Source organism: Poromitra crassiceps (genome assembly GCF_964638095.1).
Source record: "Poromitra crassiceps genome assembly, chromosome: 21".
In the NCBI taxonomy this organism is placed as follows: Eukaryota; Metazoa; Chordata; class Actinopteri; order Beryciformes; family Melamphaidae; genus Poromitra; species Poromitra crassiceps.
Genome location: NC_139638.1, coordinates 4241855 through 4261728, shown reverse-complemented (window position 1 = coordinate 4261728; position 19874 = coordinate 4241855).

Below are 19874 nucleotides of genomic sequence, written 5' to 3'. Positions count from 1 at the left end.
GTCGGGAACCCCTAAGTCACTAAGTCACCAACCCCTAAGTCATCCAAGTCCAGCGCCAAGTTGGGATATCACTAAGTCACCCAGGCCAATTCGGGAACCCCTAAGTCACTAAGTCACCAACCCCTAAGTCATCCAAGTCCAGCGCCAAGTTGGGATATCACTAAGTCACCCAGGCCAAGTCGGGAACCCCTAAGTCACTAAGTCACCAACCCCTAAGTCATCCAAGTCCAGCGCCAAGTTGGGAAGTCACTAAGTCACCCAGGCCAAGTTGGGAACCCCTAAGTCACTAAGTCACCAACCCCTAAGGCATCCAAGTCCAGCGCCAAGTTGGGAAGCGCCAGCCATAAGTCACTAGGTCACCTACCCCCAAGTCACTAAGTCACCAACCCCTAAGTCATCCTAACTCCTGGAAACAATCTACTCCCCTGGTGGTGGCTCCCCGAAAAGCACAGCGGCCAGTAAGGCGCAGTAAATCTCCCGGATCATTTTTGGGGGGAAGAGAGAGAGAGTGGAGAGAGAGAGTCAGGGTCAGTCAGAAGGCCAAGTCGTGCGGCGCGCAAGGCCCGACCGAGTTGGGAAGCGCCAGCCGCAAGTAGGGGGATCAAGATCGAAGGCCCGACCGAGTTGAGAAGCGCCAGCCGCAAGTAGCTGTAAGTCGTTAAAAAGGTCGAAGGCCAGAAAAGTACAATCAACTACTAATGTACCAAGATCGAAGGCCCGACCGAGTTGGGAGCGCCAGCCGCAAATAGCTGTAAGTCGCTAAAAGGTCAAAGGCCAGAATAGCTGTAAGTCGCTAAAAGGTCGAAGGCCAGAAAAGTACAATCAACTACCGGTGCCCGCAGATCTCAATTAACCTCCGGTAATCAGATCTTCCTTTTGGGGGATCTCCTAGCCTATGCAGATGCCCTCCTCTTTGTTGGCGCTGTTCAATGGCGACCAAGTTTTGCTCTCCGACTCTGAGAGAGAACCAAGCAGAATTTCGCTCGTGATACTTGTACCATGAAGTGACAATAAAGTACTACTACTACTCTTGCCTCAAGAGCAGCGCCACTGGCTAATGGAGTCATACACCAAAGTATTTGCCACGCATGCCGATTGGTAAATAAAGTTCGTTAAATCCTACCAACTGGCCTCTCATGATTTAAATATTGTCATGCCGCAACCCATGGATGGGCAACTTTGATGCTAGAGAGGGCCACAAAAAAATTTCCTCGCTACCATATTTTGCTGAGGGCTGAAAGGCGCCAGCGTGAAAAATTTGGGGCATTTGAAGCCAGGTTTAGAGGAATAACTCATTTTAAATTAACAATTGTGATGTCATTATTCAGTCTTAACCACCAATATTTGATCCTTTTCCTCACTCACTCCTATGTCACCACCTGCTCTCCCTGCAGGGCTTGAAATTAACTTTTTTCACCACCTGCCAATATGGCTGCTAGATTTTAAAGTTACCAGCCAATTAGAATTTCCACTAGCCGAAATGTTTTTCTTGAAATAAACCAGAATATGAGTGGGTTAATTTAAGCATAAGTATCAGTAAGTGGCCCGGGATTCTCAAAGCCTGTGTTGAGGGTCAAACAAGAACAAAAATGCACTCTTGAAGCTAAATAAATCCAAAACCAACAAGTTAATTATTTAAATGTCTACTTCAATGTAGAACAGTCATTTCTTACACATGAGATTACTTTTAGCCTTTTAGTCATAAATATTATTGAAAGATATTCCATATTCCAGACTGAAATGCTATAACAGAAGAGTATTGCCCAGAATGACATGAACATTTGGACACTTATTCAGCGGGTATATTGCATGTTTTTTTTTTGCGCAATTCCATCGCGGGCCACACAGGGGGCGCCCGTGGGCCGTATGCGGCCCGCGGGCCGTATGTTGCCCATGTATGGAATAAGGCCTGGTTTTGAAAAGTGCTAAGCGCTAAATTAACGCCAGGGGGGAAGATATCGTTAGGCCGGTATTTAAGGCCGAAACGCCCATTCTGGCCTATTCTGGCACTGCGCCACGCCTCTTCGGCGTAAAGCACATTTCGGGGCCTAAAACCAGGATGCTATCTTCCCGAGGCAGGCGCAAGGCCCAATGTTATTACATTTTGCAATTTTATTACATAATGTGCAGTTATTACCTATTGCGTCGTTACAAGGCCTAAAGGGCAAAGGTAAGAATATTAGCCTTGTGTTACCTGCACCAATTAACTGCCGAGTTGTGGCATCGGGGTGAAGCAGGAAAAGAAAAGTGTATTACTCTTATTTATTTATCTGTTATATTGGTAATAGTGGTGGTGATAATCTTGGCTATAGTCTATTTCAAATAGCCTGTTTTCCTTCCACCAAATGCGTAATGACACGTACGCACGGTGCTGTGTGTGGGTGTGTGTGTGTGTGTCCTGATATATATACCACCAACAGAGCGCTACACTGCAGATGTAGTATATATTTGGGCACCCCCAGATCATGGTTCATATGTTTTGAGAGTACAAGCAGCTAGGGGCGGAGCTACACTCAGCCCAGAGGTGGAGGGGCATTTTCAGTGGGCCCTTCTGAGTCTTTTAAAAGTCACAACTGTCAAATTGCTGAATTTTCCCCTGTCATAAACAAAATTTGTCACGTATTGAGCCAAGTGATACAGTAGGCTATGTGTAAGAAAGCGGACAGTGACACTTTACAGACACGCTTCAGATGTTTCAGCACCGAGGACAGCACAAGGCGCTCTATGCATCGATTGATGTACATTTCAGCACCTATGCCGATGGACAGCGACAGGCTGTCACAGACGATGGTCTGCCCATGTCACACACACCCTGTTGCGAAGCTTGATTAAAATATAAAAACAAATCTCTAAATCGAAATCCTGCTTTGCAGATAAACATTATATTCACATGCCTTTCAACAGGTTGCCTTCGCCAGAGCCATTCGTTCAGGTGCCTCCTCATAGACGCATGGTCAATGGGTCAGCATGGCCGGGGGAAATCCTAACACTGATAGACAATGATGGCAGATGATGATGGTACCACTGAAATATTCTTACCGACGGTGTAAAGCAGCTATGTGTCCAGGTCATTTTGATTAGGGCGATCACTAACTAATAGTGTTCATATGAGTGTTCTTCCTGCGCATGTTCTGTTTTGATCTAAAACAGTTAAAAACACGCACATCCAAGTCGCATCCGACAGGTGCAGAGGAAAGCGAAATTAAACAATTTATTTGAATGGCTTTACAGAACTTGTGCATGTCTGTGGGTTATATAGGCAGAGGCGATTTGTGCTGCGTGAATGTTGCAAATATTGATCTCTCTCTCTCTCTCTCTCTCTCTGAAAAATGTAATATTATGGATAGCATGTTGCTGCTCCTGCTGCTGAATGTGTGCATATATCTGAGCCTATAGACTCAAGCTTTCCCTCATGCAGTCTGTCAATGAAGTCTCACAACATAGGACCCGGGGAACATAGGACCCTTTTTCGGGAGCGGGGAACATAGGACCCGGGGAACATAGGACCCTTTTTAGTAGGAGTGGGGAACATAAAACCCAGGGAAGATAGAACCCGGGGTACACTAGGTACACTCCCAATGGAGAGAGGCTGGAAAGTCAGAGTCTGAGTAATGAGACAACAATGTTATCTTGAGAGTGAATGAAGCAATTTAAATCAACTCTGCCTTTTTGTCTGTTTCAAGGAATGAACCTCTAAGAGTTATGCATCTTGGTTATGGATTAGAGATTTAATGGTCATCGAGTCATAGACCGACATGGATAGACCTCGTGCGATTTAATGTGTTTCAGAGGTTTCTGACATTAGGGTTATTATTATATGTTAGGTTGTCAGGTGTTATTGGGTTGTGGGTATCTGTCAATTTGTTTAACAGCATTTTGTCCTTTCAGTTTTTCCCAAGGTCTCAGGAGAAGGCATGTCGACATGATAGAGGATGGCACAGCAGGAAGTTCGGCATCTATCACCAGGGTGTACGACACACTTCGCAACTCCTGCATCAACGCCGTCAAACGCCTGGAGAGGCAAGAACAGATGAAGCTGGGTGGTCAAAATGCATTTGTCGTGATTGATGAAAGCAAATTCCGTCACAAAAGAAAGGTACAGCAATAAATTTTCGATTTTGGGTTTACAAGTCTATATTTTGAAAATTCGTAGTTCTTAGCATAAAAATCATGAATGTATCCTTTTGTTGTACAAGGTTGTAGTACAACCGTGGACGGGTTGGTCGGACGTGGTGAAGGACCCATTCATGGGTCTTTGGGATGCTGGAGGTGGAGGGAACACGGTGACAGCCAATACTTAAATTGGTCATGCGCCGTTCCAGACGTCATCTCGAACCGATCATTGGGAAATACATCAGGAATGGCACACAAATCATTAGTGTACAGCAATCTGAATCAGCAGGGATATATAGACTTCCAGGTAGGCCCGAACAATGTGGCCCAATTCCGTTTTATAATACTGATTTGTATCAGTCTATATGGTATTAACTGGCCGGGGATCCTCTAGAAGTCTAAATGTGTAAATCAAAGTCTGAATAAGTCCTCAAAGTTTGGAAATTGCTTACTTTTGAGAGTCAGGTTTTCTAGGTTCAGAAAATGCATGCATTGGAGTATATACTTAGTATGCCTTTCGCCGGCGATAGCCAGGCCGGAGGCATTATGGATCCGGGTTGTCCGTACGTACGTACATCCGTACGATGTTCATTAACGCAATATCTGAGGAACGCCTTGACGGAATTTCACCAAACTTGTCTCAAACATCGGCTTAGACTCAAGGATGATCTGATTAGATTTTGGTGGTCAAAGGTCAAGGTCACTGTAGTCTCGCTGGCCAGCCCCCTCCCCCTTCCGTCCGAGGAGTCTGGCGCCGCAGGTCTCTATAACTGGGATAAAACCTTCCCTGCTCTACTCTGCTCTCCCATTGGAGGCGTCGGTTTCAGTGGCAGCCGGATGTCCGCTCCCCGCTTAAGAAGCTCTGTCATTGGCTCCGACCATGTCAATCAGAGTGGCTTCCGAACCCTCTTCCCTGTGTGTTGCTGCAAATAGTCCCCTGCCGCCTCAGGGAAAACAACAACGCTAACTAGCTAGCAAGCGAACGGCAGAAACCTACACGCTAGCTCGCTAAGCGTGGCCCATCGCAATCCCACTATGGAGACCTGCGGTGCCAGACTCGTCGGACGGAAGGGAGAGGAGGCTGGCCAGCAAGACTAAGGTCACTGTGACCTCTCAAACGCCATTTTCAAGCTTGTTAACGCAATATCTCACAAATGCCTTGACGGAATTTCATCAAATTTGCCTCAAACATCGACTTGGACTCAAGGATGAACTGATTCGATTTTGGTGGTCAAAGGTCAAGGGTCAAGGTCACTGTGACCTCTCGAACGCCATTTTCAAGCTGGTTAACGCGATATCTCAGGAATGCCTTGATGGAATTTCATCAAACTTGTCTCAAACATCGACTTGGACTCAAGGATGAACTGATTAGATTTTGGTGGTCAAAGGTCAAATGTCAAGGTCACTGTGACCTCTCAAATGCCATTTTCCAGCTTGTTAACGCGATATCTCACAAATGCCTTGACGGAATTTCATCAAATTTGCCTCAAACATCGACTTGGACTCAAGGATGAACTGATTAGATTTTGGTGGTCAAACTTCAAGGTCACTGTGACCTCACGAACGCCATTCCCAAGTTGGTTAATGCAATATCTCAAGAACGGCTTGATAGAATTTCTTCTGATTTGGCTCAAACATCGACTTGGACGCAAGGATGAACTGATTCCATTTTGCTTATCAAAGGTCAAGGTCACTGTGACCTCTCGAATGCCATTTTCAAGCTTGTTAACGCGATATCTCAGGAATGTATTGATGGAATGTCTTCGAATTTGCCTCAAACGTCCACTTGGACTCAAGGATGAACTGATTACATTTTGGTGGTCAAAGTTCAAGGTTGCTGTGACCTCACACACCCAATTTCCAAGCTCTGTAACGCAACATCTCAGGAGCGCCTTGATGGAATTTCTTCAATTTTCTTAATTTGCCTCAAATGGCGATTTGGACTCAAGAATGAACTAATGGCGGAGGCATAAGTCCGTGTTGCGGTCATTCTAGTTCAACATAATCTGGCGTTGCATCTGCACAATCCATCATGGAAAGTTATACCTGTAGGTAGGGCTGCTCAATTAATTGGATGTTAACCTCAATTTCAATTTTGGATTCCCACAATTCTGAATGCAAGATAATCTAGATAAAACAATTATTATTTTTTGTATATATTAGAATATATTATATAGATTTTTTAATAGTTAGCCTATTTATTTATCTAAAAATATCAATACTTTAATTTTCATTAATTTCCGTGTTATTCCCTTAAATTATCTTTAAAGTTCAAAGACATCCATTATTAAAAAGACACATTTTGCAAATGCATGATCTTGCCAAAGTCGATGAGTAATCATGTTAAATAATCGTGATCTCAATATCATTCAAAATAATCGTGATTATGATTTTTTCCATTATCAAGCAGCCCGACCTGTAGGTACTTCAAATTGTATGATCCCATTGTAAATGCTTTTGTGTCAAATCAAGATTATGACCCCCCCGCCATCCCCCCCCAAAAAAGGATATGAACAGCTGGAAATAAGTGATACTTTGACTGTCTCCATTGAACACTGTTTGTCTTATTGAATTTATTCTAACGTGTTTCTACACTAACAAATTGTTATTGTGTGTGATAAGGCTTGGATGGTCTGTTCTTTTTTACGGTACATTTAAAATGCATAAACACACAGAGTCACACACGGAGAGACACACAGATTAAATCAACATTTACTGGTTAAAGGGATACTCCACTTTTTGGGAAGTTTAGCTCATTTGCCACATCCCCCCCCCACATAACCAAGATACACCATGCCTTACCGGCACTGTCTGCTCAGTTTACAGTGAGCTACAGTTGTGAAGAAAAGAGGTCGGTGGGCATGTTTGGAAAGTAGTGCCGGCTACCTCTTTTCTTTCCAAAAAGACAGATTATGTGCATTTTGGATTAATATTTAATCGTGTGGTGAGTACCGGAAGCACAACATGTATTTTGGCGCCGAGATATGTGTGTTTTGGCAGATTTTAACACATTGAATGCCAGCCATGTTTTCATTCCTGTAGGTAAGTTGTGCCAGGGGTGTTTTTGACGATTCTGGCTCATTTTAGAAACAGCCGAGGATTCTTTTCTGTTAAGAATTCATGAACACCAATCATCTAAAAATAACTAATAGAATGTGTGCTTTCTCTGTCTAAAAGAGTTAGTTTGCAGAGTTAGTAGTTATGTAGATATTAGCCGTTGAGTACAGCATGGTTTCAGCGTCTGGAAATTTATTCAGAGATAAATGGCTTTTTGTGAAACAGTCACTTTAACCATTCATTTTTGGCATCAGTAAGACCGTCAGACATTCTAAACAATAGTTTTGAACAGTAATTTCCTCCATAACAACAGGAAACACCCCTCTCATTCAAACTCCTCCCTCCGTGTGTCTTCTCCTCCTTCCTCCTGGCTGTACAGCGGGCGTGTCAGAAGCGCTTTTGCTGCTGCCTGCCTGTGTGCCTGCCTGCCTGCTTGCCTGCGTGCAGACGCTCCTTGTGCGAGTCAAGATGGGCCGGGGAATGCGTGGGCGATGGGCAGATGTTGATTCTGGCCTTTCTGAGGTGTTTCAAAGTGTGTTTCACCTATGATCTATTTTGCAAATCGCTCTCCGCTCTCTGTGTGCTGCTGCCGGTGCGCGGCCGCTCTCAGGCAAGACAGTGGATTACTGTAAAATCGCCATGGCATTTCCTTGAACGGCTTGGTCCCGCGGCAGTTTTTTCTTTGATTTCGGTCGTCTGGGGGAGCACTGTCAACACTTAGTGGGTCGGTAAAATAGATTATACACATTATCTTGCTCCAATAGTGATCTCGAAGATGTAAAAGTTGTTGATTGATGTCCCACTGTCAAAAAAAAAAAAATGTTTATGTAAGACGAGTAAACTCGGCTCTGGCACTTAAGCGTTGGATTATGTAAGACGAATTATTTCGGCTATGGCACTTAAGGTGTTAAACAGCTGTACCATTAGCCTCCATTCTATGGCGATCATTTTTTTTTTTTTTTTTTTTTTTTTTTTTACCTTTATTATACAGGGGGAGTCTCACTGAGAGCAATGCTCTCTTTTTCAGGAGTGCCCTGTTCACATTCACACACACATTCACACCTGGAAGCTGACCAGTACAACCACAGTCTGATCTGCTGGCCACTGATCAGCTCCACTGGAGCAGATGGGGTTAAGGGCCTTGCTCAAGGGCACCTCAGTGGTGGTAATGAGGGAGGGGCAAGCGCTGCCTTTTCACTTTCCCCACCCAGATTTATCCTGCCGGTCCCGGGGTTTGAACCGATGACCTTCCGGTCACAAGCTCGCTTCTCTAACCATTGGGCCACCACTGCCCTAATTACTAACTTCATGACTGTAGCTCACTGTAAACTGTGTGGACAGTGCCGGTAAGGCATGGTGTATCTTGGTCAAAATAAATCAAAGGGATTTGATTTATTTTATTTTGTTAGCCTTGACAACAATACATGATGACATCACAGTTGAGAATTTGCAGTGGAGTGACATCACTTCACACGGTCTATCTGATATCGATCGCCATGTGGGTGTCATTGCAGGATCAACAAATGTGTCATTCCTGGAAATTACGTATCGCTAAATTTGGTTAGGATTAGGGTGAAGGTTAACTCATTGAGTGCCAGCCACTTTTGGAGAAGGGACGCTCCCAGTGCCAGAGTTTCAGAGCGTTTTTCAGTGATTTCTCGAGGCCCACAGAATATTGTGTGATATTACTATGTAAACACCGAACACGCACAAAGAACGATGAGACTCTCTTCTATCATCTGCAAAAAAAAGTTTATTGATACCATTTTCCGTTCTTCAGTTATGAGCCGGAGAAGATAGGCTGTTTTGAGCAAAAAGACACATTTCAAATTAGAAGCTGAGTTATTCCGCCTTTTGTGAAATGCAGCATTTCAAGCACATTCACTGAGTCTGAAGATAATATTTTCTGATGTAGTGACGTGGTGTAGTTGTGTGGTGCCTGCGTGCCCCACCCCCCTCTCCCCCCCTCAGCTGCAAACTCCTCCCCACACTAACACACAGCCTCGCGCACCCAGTCTATTTTCGGAGCACTCCGTTTTTGTGCGGCGGTTCCCAGCGCGACGCGGAAATGCCAAACCGGACTGCAGGGAAAGGTTTGGCCCTTCGGCGTTGGGTGCTGCCTTTCTGGCGGCTAATCGTGTGGAGAAACTATAGAGCAGAGACAGAGGGGCTGATTTGTGGGCGCGGATTGACTGCTTTTCGCAGCCAACGTCAGCTGCAGACAGAGCAATCTATATGGCTCTGACTGCAGCATGAGCGGTTTCTTTTTCATCACGGGGCTTTTTCCAGCTGTTTTTTGACCTTTCTCTAATCTGGAGAGCACTGTCGCCACCTAATGGGTCTGTAAAATAGGTTATACACATCCAATAGCTACAATATTTGTACAGGAGATGCAGAAGGCTTTGATCCACGTCCCACCGTCAAAAAACGCATTTGACGTCGATCGACGTCCTTGGCACTCAATGAGTTAAGGGTGAAGCTTAGGTCAAGGTTTGTGTTTGTTTAGTATATTATACGGAGTAGATTTGTACTTGGAGTTCCAAAGTTACACGGAACATCTTGAACCCTGAATCTTGTTATGGATGACGTATTGTGTTCAGTAACAATATTGATTTGTTGTCCACCCCCAACTCCAGGTGAACCACAGGCGTTTCTTCGTCCACCCACAGACAGGTGCCCATACTCAGCATGTGGAGCGTGCGTGGCTCACCTGGGGATATTTCGTTAGAGGGGAAACCTCACCGAACAGGGCCTGAGAAGAACCCTCAAATTCATTGAGTGGAGCTACTGGCTCGCAAAGGAACACAGACATGGACATATTGGCCGTCTATTGCATGACCTCAGGAAGGACTACAAGTTATAATTTCAAACCATATCTGGGACATATAAGGATACCAAGCTAAATCTATAGAATGTATTAATAATGTAACTTAATAACAACACACTATCCACACTGTAATGAATGTTCCTTCCTGACTGGACCTTACGCTCTTTACTGTTTATTATCCCACTTACTTTTTTTAATATAACTTTCACTCACACTCACATATACGATAATATTAGGTACCGAGTCACACATTCACTTCCATTTATAGTTGGTACTTGTCTAGGTCTAGGTCTATGTTTTGTATGAAGAAGCAGACGACACTTTGATGTACTGTATATAGCTAACGTTACCTCCTTTTTTATATATATATATATATATATTTATTGTATACTCCCTATGTTTATATTTGTCTCTGTCTGAGTGCCTGCAACCGCAGCATGACCTAATTCCCCCCCCCTGGGTTCAATAGTTATTCAGAAGTGTCCACACATTCAACACTGTTATTGTGATGCAGAGCTTCTCCATAAAAATCATCGTAATTCTTCATTCATCTTAATTCATCTTGTGATTGACCTTGATGGTTCATGTCTCCAAACTATGCCACGTTTGATTGTTGCCCTTGGGGGCCCTGGAAAACCTTTAAATATTTAGATGTTGAAAGAAAAAAGTCAAGGCCTTAAAATATTGTTTAAAATAGACAGTGGCCAATGAAAGTACTTGAATATATGGGAGCTATACATTTGCTGTAGGCTACAGGCAAAACCATGTAGTCAGCAGTTATCAGAATTCTTATTGTAACACTAATAGAAATTCCAATTATGCCGTGTTGGGTCCTCGAATTTGTGGAAAAGGTCCATGAAAAGGCACTGAATTTGATGTTAAAGGTGTACGTGTGAAACCTGACATACACTCAGCCTCGTCTGAATTGTGTTACAACTCAAGTCCACTGATTAAACCAAGGACTGAATAGAATTGCATAATAAAAGTGCCCCCTGCTGGATGTGTTATTAAGGGTAATTCTTTTCGGCTTAAAACTGTAGTAATAAAACTAGACAACGACAGAAAAAGTATGCCAAACAAAAACATTATAAATCTAATCATTCACAGCCAGACAAATGGTTTAGGATTATCTGCCGAAAGATACGTTCTTTACGAGAACAATGATTATGGGCAAAACAGGGATGGGACAATTTTGGCCAGTGGGTTTTCTTTTCCCGGAATGAAGGGAGAGGCGCTGATTCCAGTCCTTTCACAGGAAGACATTTTGCTGCTGAGAGCATGTGAGCTGGCGCATATTTACCTCAGTCCCATCAATGTAGTTTGAAAAACGTGCAACATCAATTATTTCACAGTGAGAGGTTAACATAGACTAGTCTGTGTTGATAAATTAGTTAACGAGGTCTTAAATAAGGTGTAAGAGGCCTAACGTTAGTATGCAGCTCACGGGACCGTGTCATTACAGTTGATATGCCACGAGGTCCAGTCCAAAGCGACACAGCTGTAAGTTAACATCACTTTTTCAATGTGTTATGTTAATTTGTTCATACAACCGCCTTTGGCCCCTGTTTATGTGGTTTATCTGTAAATTAAAATAACGTGAATGTAACTATTGCTTAATGTTGGAACTTGAGTTTCCAAATGTTAATGTAGCTAATATAGTACTGAAAACGTTAGCTACAGATCATGACAATCTAAAGATAGGCTACCTAATGTTAAGGCCACTTTAGATTTTTGCAGGGAGCGTTGCCATGTAAACAGGGCCTAAAAGTCGCTAGATGAAGTCACACGCTAGTTTACATATCATTAAATGCAAAAGTACGAAACAAAAAATAGCACGCCACGGCATAACTGTTGTAATCTGACTGACTGTGAAATGTTTACAGTGTCCATTTGTATTTTGTTTTCCCTATTATATATTGTCTCTGTCATTTCATCTATTCCCTTTAATGCGAGACAAATTCCCTGTTACTTATAAATTAAGCAGCGTTATCCTCCCAGCGATACATCCAGCTGTAGAAGATGGGGTGGGGTGCTTCCTTCCAAAATAGTTACCTTGCTACGAGCACACGAGGTAAAGGTAGGTAAACTACATTTGTTAAAATTGTACTCTTGACTGCTCAACTTTTTCACCTCAGATACACCACTCCACACGACACCAGCAGCGGGACAGACGACCTGGTCATTGTTGAGGACGCCAACAAGGACGGTATGGTCGACATTTATATATATATTTATATATATGTCGACTGATATAGGCCTATAGGCCTCATACAAGACATAGCAAAATTATGGCACAGCTGGGGGTATCACCTGGCCTACAGCCCAGTTATTCAGTCGAATTAAGCAATATTACATGAGAGGGTGTGCTGTTTTGGCACATCAGTGATGCGGAAGGACTCCAAGATCAGTACTTGTCGCATACCCTCGAGTTCTGTTTGCAAATTGACAGCAATTACCAACCAAATACTATACATAAGCATAGAGCTATTAACTCTCAAAATAACAAACCCTTTCGCTTGTATTTGTTCAATTTCCATTATGCAAGAAATAGTCCCCGTTGAGTCAAAGAGGCTGAGCCAGATGAAGCGTGCTCTCCCTAGGCATAATACTCCAAATTGGCGGCGTAATATTAAATTAAACTACATGGGTCGCTGTGGACACCATGGATGAGTAGGTTAGTAGGCTTAGGCTATAGTGATGTGCGGGTCGGGGGTTTTTAACGCCCGCACCAACCCAACCCGTCATTGGAGCCAGGTGTCATTTCTATAGCAACATCAAGTACCGGTAGCTCACAATCCGTAAGAGTGACTGTTCCCAAATTGGGTCCATAGGTTCATGGAGTACTCTTGTACTATGGCCTAAAAAATTACACCGATTGGCGCTAGAACAGCCGTCTTTACGTTTTGGTACATAACTTTGGAACTGTAGCGTCTAGAATCGAAATTATTTCGCCCCTGGATTCCTTGGCTCCTCCCGCTTCCACTCACATAGGCCCGCCCATAACTACTTAGTCCACCCTAGTCTCATCGCCTAGTCTCTCTGGGTCTGGGACACTTTCCCTCAGCCGGCTGGTTATGGGAGGGAACCGTTCGCTTGGCCAGTCATATGCCAGTGGTGGATTCAGTCCTCCCCAATCAATAACAACTTTGCGATCAGATGACACGTGAGGCGCAGCCCATTTTTGCGAACCACTCTCTCATTGGTGCTATGACCTGTCACTCATTCAATTTCAACCCACCTTCAAAAACCAGCTGTGGCTGTGAACTGGCACAGACTCACTTACTATGGCCTGAAAAATTACACCGATTGACCTGACGGTGGCGCTAGAACAGCCGTCTTTACGTTTTGGTCCATAACTTTGGAACTGTAGCGTCTACAATCAAAATTGTTAGGATGACGTCATCATTCCTACTTTGATGTCGTCATTCCTACTATGATGTCATCGATCTCTGATGATGTCGCAAACGGTAGTGATGTCATAGCACAGGTGATGTCATGTTCGGATCTATAAAGGCCCGTTCCGGCAGGTCCTCTCTTGTGATTCATAAGCTAAACTTATATCACGTCAATCTCTGCAACCGTTCCCAACCTCGAACAAGTGCAGACCTAGCTATCAAGTTCCACAACCTCCCTACTTCTCAGGACTTACCAAGTTTGCCTCGGTCACCAACTACCCGCGAATAGATCCACATGTCTTCCGACACCAACCCTGACAGTATGAATCACTCTGAAAAGGGTTTAGCGGATAACGTTCCATCGATCAAGGGGGAGGACCATGAGGCGCCAAATCTGCAAGATTGGCAAGATCTGCAACAGGGGGTCTTGAGCAGAATACTTGACCTGATTGCCCACCAGGAAGAAGCAATCCAGGCTCTGGCTTCCAAGGCCGAGGATCGGTACGCCCTCCTGGTTAACCGGCTAGATCGTCTCGACGGACTAAACCCTCCTGAGGGTGTCATTCTGCAGCCTTCCGCTCCTCCTGCCCCAGCTTCCGAGGGCACTGTCGTCCCGGAGGTTTCCAGACCTGCTACCCCCCCAGCTACAGCGACCGTTGCTTCTAGCCCTGCCTCTCGGCCGCCTCCAGCTGCTAAGCGCATATTCTGGGGGGGAGTTTGCGTCATCCCAGAGCAGGGGCAGCCACATTTGAGTCCCAGCAGCCATCTGTACCGTGATCTGACCGGCAGGGTTCGCATCACACCAGAGGAGAGGCAGCGCCGTTTGGACACCCGGAGCTGCCTGTACTGTGGTCGAGCCGGGCATTACCTCTCCTCCTGCTCCCGGCGTCCAGTAAGTGGTCCCACCGCTCGCCGGCCCGTGGTACTCTCAGTGGATCAAGACTCTACGTGTCCAGCCCCGGAATCTGTACGGTTGGGCAGCGTTCCCTGCAGGACCCAGGAGTGGCAGTGTGTCTCCAAGAGGGTTAAGGAGTTGGAGAGGACTGTCGATCGTCTCATTGGGAAGTTCAATCACTGCCTGCAGATCAGCTCCGTCCCCCCGCAGGGGCCCCCCGAGTCTGCTGGCCCTGAGGCACAACCTGTGGACCCTCCCCTCACCGAGTCTGAACCCGTACCTCAGCAGCAGCCAATTCCAGTTCTTGACCCACACGTAGGTTCCAGCTTGACGCTGGGAGGTCCCCGTAGTGTCGTCAGCCCTCGGTCAAGAGCAAGAGCAAAGAAGAGGCGTTTAAAGGAGGAGACGGTGGGTGTCCTCCCCAAACTACAGGTCGGGAGGGCAGGCCTCGCTGAGTCAGATCCCCCTGTGGCTCTGCCTTCGGAGACGGCGGCATTTGACCCTTTGGATGGTCTCCAGCCTCCCATGTTTGGATCGTGCCCCGGGGGATGGCCGGCTCCAGAGGATCCACCGGAGCCGGTAGAAGTTCTGTCTACGTATCGGTCTATCTATGGCTTCGATATCCAGTATTAGGGAGGAGCACCTCCACTGTCCTACACCCCCTTTGGGGTCTGACCACCTGCATCTAACCACCTGCTGAAGAGCACCTCACTCTCCTACACGCCCTTTGGGGTCTAACCACCTGCATCTAACCACCTGCTGAAGAGCACCTCCACTGTCTGGTCCCCCCTTTGGGGGTCTGGCCACCTGCGTCTGACCTCCTGCTGAGGAGCCCCTCCACCAGAACCTTAGGATTTTCTGTTCTCCATATGCCATCCTTGATGGCCTCATTGGACGCCAGGTGGCGTCCGTTGAGGGGGGGGGGGTACTGTTAGGATGACGTCATCATTCCTACTTTGATGTCGTCATTCCTACTATGATGTCATCGATCTCTGATGATGTCGCAAACGGTAGTGATGTCATAGCACAGGTGATGTCATGTTCGGATCTATAAAGGCCCGTTTCGGCAGGTCCTCTCTAGTGATTCATAAGCTAAACTTATATCACGTCAATCTCTGCAACCGTTCCCAACCTCGAACAAGTGCAGACCTAGCTATCAAGTTCCACAACCTCCCTACTTCTCAGGACTTACCAAGTTTGCCTCGGTCACCAACTACCCGCGAATAGATCCACATGTCTTCCGACACCAACCCTGACAAAAATTATTTCGCCCCTGGATTCCTTGGCTCCTCCCGCTTCCACTCACATAGGCCCGCCCATAACTACTTAGTCCACCCTAGTCTCATTGCCTAGTCTCTCTGGGTCTGGGACACTTTCCCTCAGCCGGCTGGTTATGGGAGGGAACCGTTCGCTTGGCCAGTCATATGCCAGTGGTGGATTTAGTCCTCCCCAATCAATAACAACTTTGCGATCAGATGACACGTGAGGCGCAGCCCATTTTTGCGAACCGCTCTCTCATTGGTGCTACGACCTATCACTCATTCAATTTCAACCCACCTTCAAAAACCAGCAGTGGCTGTGAACTGGCACAGACTCACTTATGTAATATGTTGTTGGGCCAGACATATTGAAGGACATTGATATTGAATGAGTATTGATATTGAATTAACATTGATATTGAATTAACAGCAACATTGAATGAAAGACATGTTGTTTGAATACTGGCTGGTCCTTGTGGAGACAGTGGGAGCACACAACCCCCACACCTGGCCATTTGGCCAATTTGAATACCACACCCGTGATAAGAACCACAGGGGAGCGAGCCGATTCCTTTGTCCCACAGCAGCGAGATAAGGGGAACCAATCGGTGTGCCTAAACCACAGCAAAGACACGCCCTGCACCCCAAAACATATACAGGTTTGAAACCTGAAAACGTCAGTTCCTAAGCAGCCTAGCTGCAGACAGGTCCTCCTCTGAGAAGTTCTAAGTGACTTATCGTCGCAACAGGACGTACGTTTGTGTCCCGAGACAAACCGCCCTTCCCCCCTGCTCGGACCCGAGCCGCCCAGGCCGCAACCAGGCCGACGACCTCCACATCAGAGCCAAGCCAGCTCTGATATCCTGAAACCGACCCGCATCGCCTGAGCGCCCTCAACCCGAAGAAGCGAGCTGTGAGGTTCTCCCTTTCCTCCACTGAGACGACAGCAGATGCAAGAACTCAGCGTGGCCAGCTGAGATCGACTGCCTATTCTCAACCCCCCGCTCCGGCCTCCACGGCTTCCTCTTCGGGACAAGCGGCCGCCCGCTCCACGAGCCCCTCTCCTCCCCGCTGGAGAAACCTTGCGAGTCCGACCGCAACAAACCACTGCATCTGCGTTTGCAGAGCTGAACGAACAAGCCAAGTAAGAGACTGAATTGATCACTCATGTCCGGGCTTAGAATTGTTAGAGTTAGATGATATATATATCTTTAGATGTACATGATTAACTGATATGATACTGTGAATGAATCTGTGACTGTTTATATCTGACTGTGACTGTGGGTTATACATGCATTACTGACTCCGAGTGTTTAGACGCTAGCCAGTTACTTCTTCACCGATCCACCGAGTGGATCTAGCATAGCCAACGAGCTGAGAGGAACTTGTTTCGCCAATTCAAAGTCGATTAACTAATCGTGGCGGAGTAAGAGCCTCACGGCCCTGTTTTTCATCTAGACGGTTATTTCTCACTCACGGGCACGTGCGCAAGCGCGTGAACGGACCCTTCCTTGCTAAATACTCACGCACATAGCTATTAGTCGGCTAACCGCCATTTTGTGCCGAGAACGCATTCCCTTAGTCTCCATCTTGGGCCGATCGCCATTTTGGCCCGAAAGCACACACCCGTATCCTCCATTTTGTGCCTAGTCGGTCCTTCCGGGTCGGCCATTTTGAGAACAGACCCCTCACGCACACACACACACACCCCCACACACACACACTCTGCCTCCCTCTAGTGTTCATCCGGTGTTTTACACTTTTGATGCAGATAAATACCCCTCCCTCACATTCACCGACCATGCATTGAAATGTTTAGATGGTAACTCAGTTACAACGTGAATCCACTGACTGTATTGCCAATCCCTCTCTTTTATTTTATATATATATTAAATATTGTCAACTTTTATTAGAACTCAACTGTTTCAGAGTGATTTTGTGGAATTGTGGTAAACTGTTGTCTAAGATATAAGAACTCTTCTTTCAGATTAGACTAAAGGTGATTCAGATTAGGTCCGGTGATTAAGCCGGTGGTGCCCCTAGGTTACTCCTTACCAAGGATTACATATTTGATTTTAATAACTTTATGAAATATTAATAATTTTCGGATTATTAAGATTTTATTTTACCTAACTAAATTCACCCAAATAACGAGCACAACATTTGGAGCCCCGCCCGAGGCATCTTTCAGGCAGAGTTTACCACAAATATCACAATTTTGACTGAAACACTGAATTACCTAAACTGCATTGTGTAACCACTGAAGCGCATGCCAAGCACTGAATGCTAATAACCTCCCGAAACAGCTTCCAGCCAGAACGAGCGGAGCCAGACAGAGCTACCACCGCTCAGACTGACACAGATTCAGACTGACACAGACATCTAACACAGTTCAATCGTTTTGATTTAAGAACCCCTTATTTCAAGCTTGCATAGCGACTAACTCCTAACATTAGGCAACGACAGTTGAATTAAAACCTGCTTATATTTAAAATTCAACCATAGGACTTTCGCAAACACAGTTTGACCACAAGCCTATTTTACGTTTGCCTCTCAAGTCAAGTTATTTGACTTTCAAGCTACAGGTACGAGCTCCACCTAAGCTTAAGAAGTGCACTGACTAGCAGGTAAGATGTCACAGCACAACGGCCAGAGTGCTGCTGCAGAGCACTCGGCCTCGCCCGACCAGCTGTTACATGAAGCGCTCATGAACGCGGTTCCTCCGGAGAGAGGACAGATCGAATATCTGCGGAAGCTCACAGAATCAGAATGTGAGAAAATGTTGGAAGGAAAAGCAGCCGCCATGAAAAGTGCAGGTACGGTAAACTGCACCATGCTGTCAGAGCTGCTTTATCTCGTTCTCCACAGAGAAACCTTCCACAGAAAAACCAACACACAGCTGCATAACCGAGCAACTGAGTTGGACAGGCAAAATGCGTGCCTGGAGGTCTCATACGAAGACCAAGTGAGGACAATCCAGGACTTGGAAAAGAAACTGCGAGCAGCCCACGCAGATTCTGAGGAAGAGGGTGATGGAGAGGGAGGCAATGACGGTAAGCGTGAAACCGACAAGCCTCCGTTCTCGTCCACCCCCCACCAGGTCCCAGGAGAAGAGAGGCAGGTAAGTCTGCCTCCACAAGCGTCCTCATCGCACGGCGTCCAGACGCCGGCTGCACTGCGTAACGGGCTCGGTAGTGGAGCCGAACCCTCGCCATACGACATCGACACGCCCGTCGTACTCGGGTCCCAGCCCAGTGAGGCCAGGGGACCCAATCCCCCGTTCGAGTCCACGTCCTTAAGGCAATCGCATAGGGACGACCGAGGGGGCTCGCTAACCCGTGAGAGGGGCCACAAAAAGGCCACCTTTGAACAATCATGGTTCGAGTACAGTAGGACCGAAGTCTCCCCTCCACAAGAGGAGGGGGGGAATAGACACAGGAGCGACCGCGCTCCCCCGTGGCTGAGAGGCGATGGCCGCCGCTGGGAGAGCCGCCGCTGTGAGGATTTTCCCCCGCCGTCACGGCGGGGGGAGGAGCCTCGCCGCGAAGGCCACCGCCGCGACCATGCTTCCCCACACCGCCATCGCGACTATTCCCCGCCCCCACGCCCGGATGACTGCCCCCCGCCCACAGGGCGGCGGGCAGACGACCGCTGGGGCAACGAACGCCACACGGAACGCCATCGCGACTATTCTCCGCCACAACGCCATGGCGGCCACCGCTGTGACGATTTTCCCCCGCCGTCAAGGCGCAGGGAGGAGCCTCACTATGGTGAACGCCACCGCGACTATTCCCCGCCACAACACCATGGCGGTCGCCGTCGTGACGACTTTTCCCCGCCGTCAAGGCGCAGGGAGGAGCCCCACTATGGTGAACGCCATCGTGACTATTCTCCGCCATGTCGCCAAGATGACCCCCCGCAACGCAAGAGCGAGGGGGGACATCGCTATGTTGACCGCCGTCGTGCCTACTCTCCGCCATGTCGCCAGGATGACCGTCGCCGCAACGACTGCCCCCCACCTTTGGGGTGGGGGGGAGACGACCGCTGGGACGATCACCAGGAGACTAGGAGAAGCGAGCGTGACTACCGCGACGACTCCCCACCACGCACGCGCGGGGGGGGGCGCCGCCGCGGTGATCACAATCGTGACAACACGCCGCCGCCATGCCATGATGACCGCCATCACCGCGACCCCTCATCGGCGCTCGAGCGCGATGGGGGGCAGCACCGCGATGATCGCTACATCGACTCCTTCCCTCCCCCGGGATGGGAGGAAGGACGTTGCCATGGTCGAGGCGACGCCCACCCCTTTCTGGATTGGGGGGGGC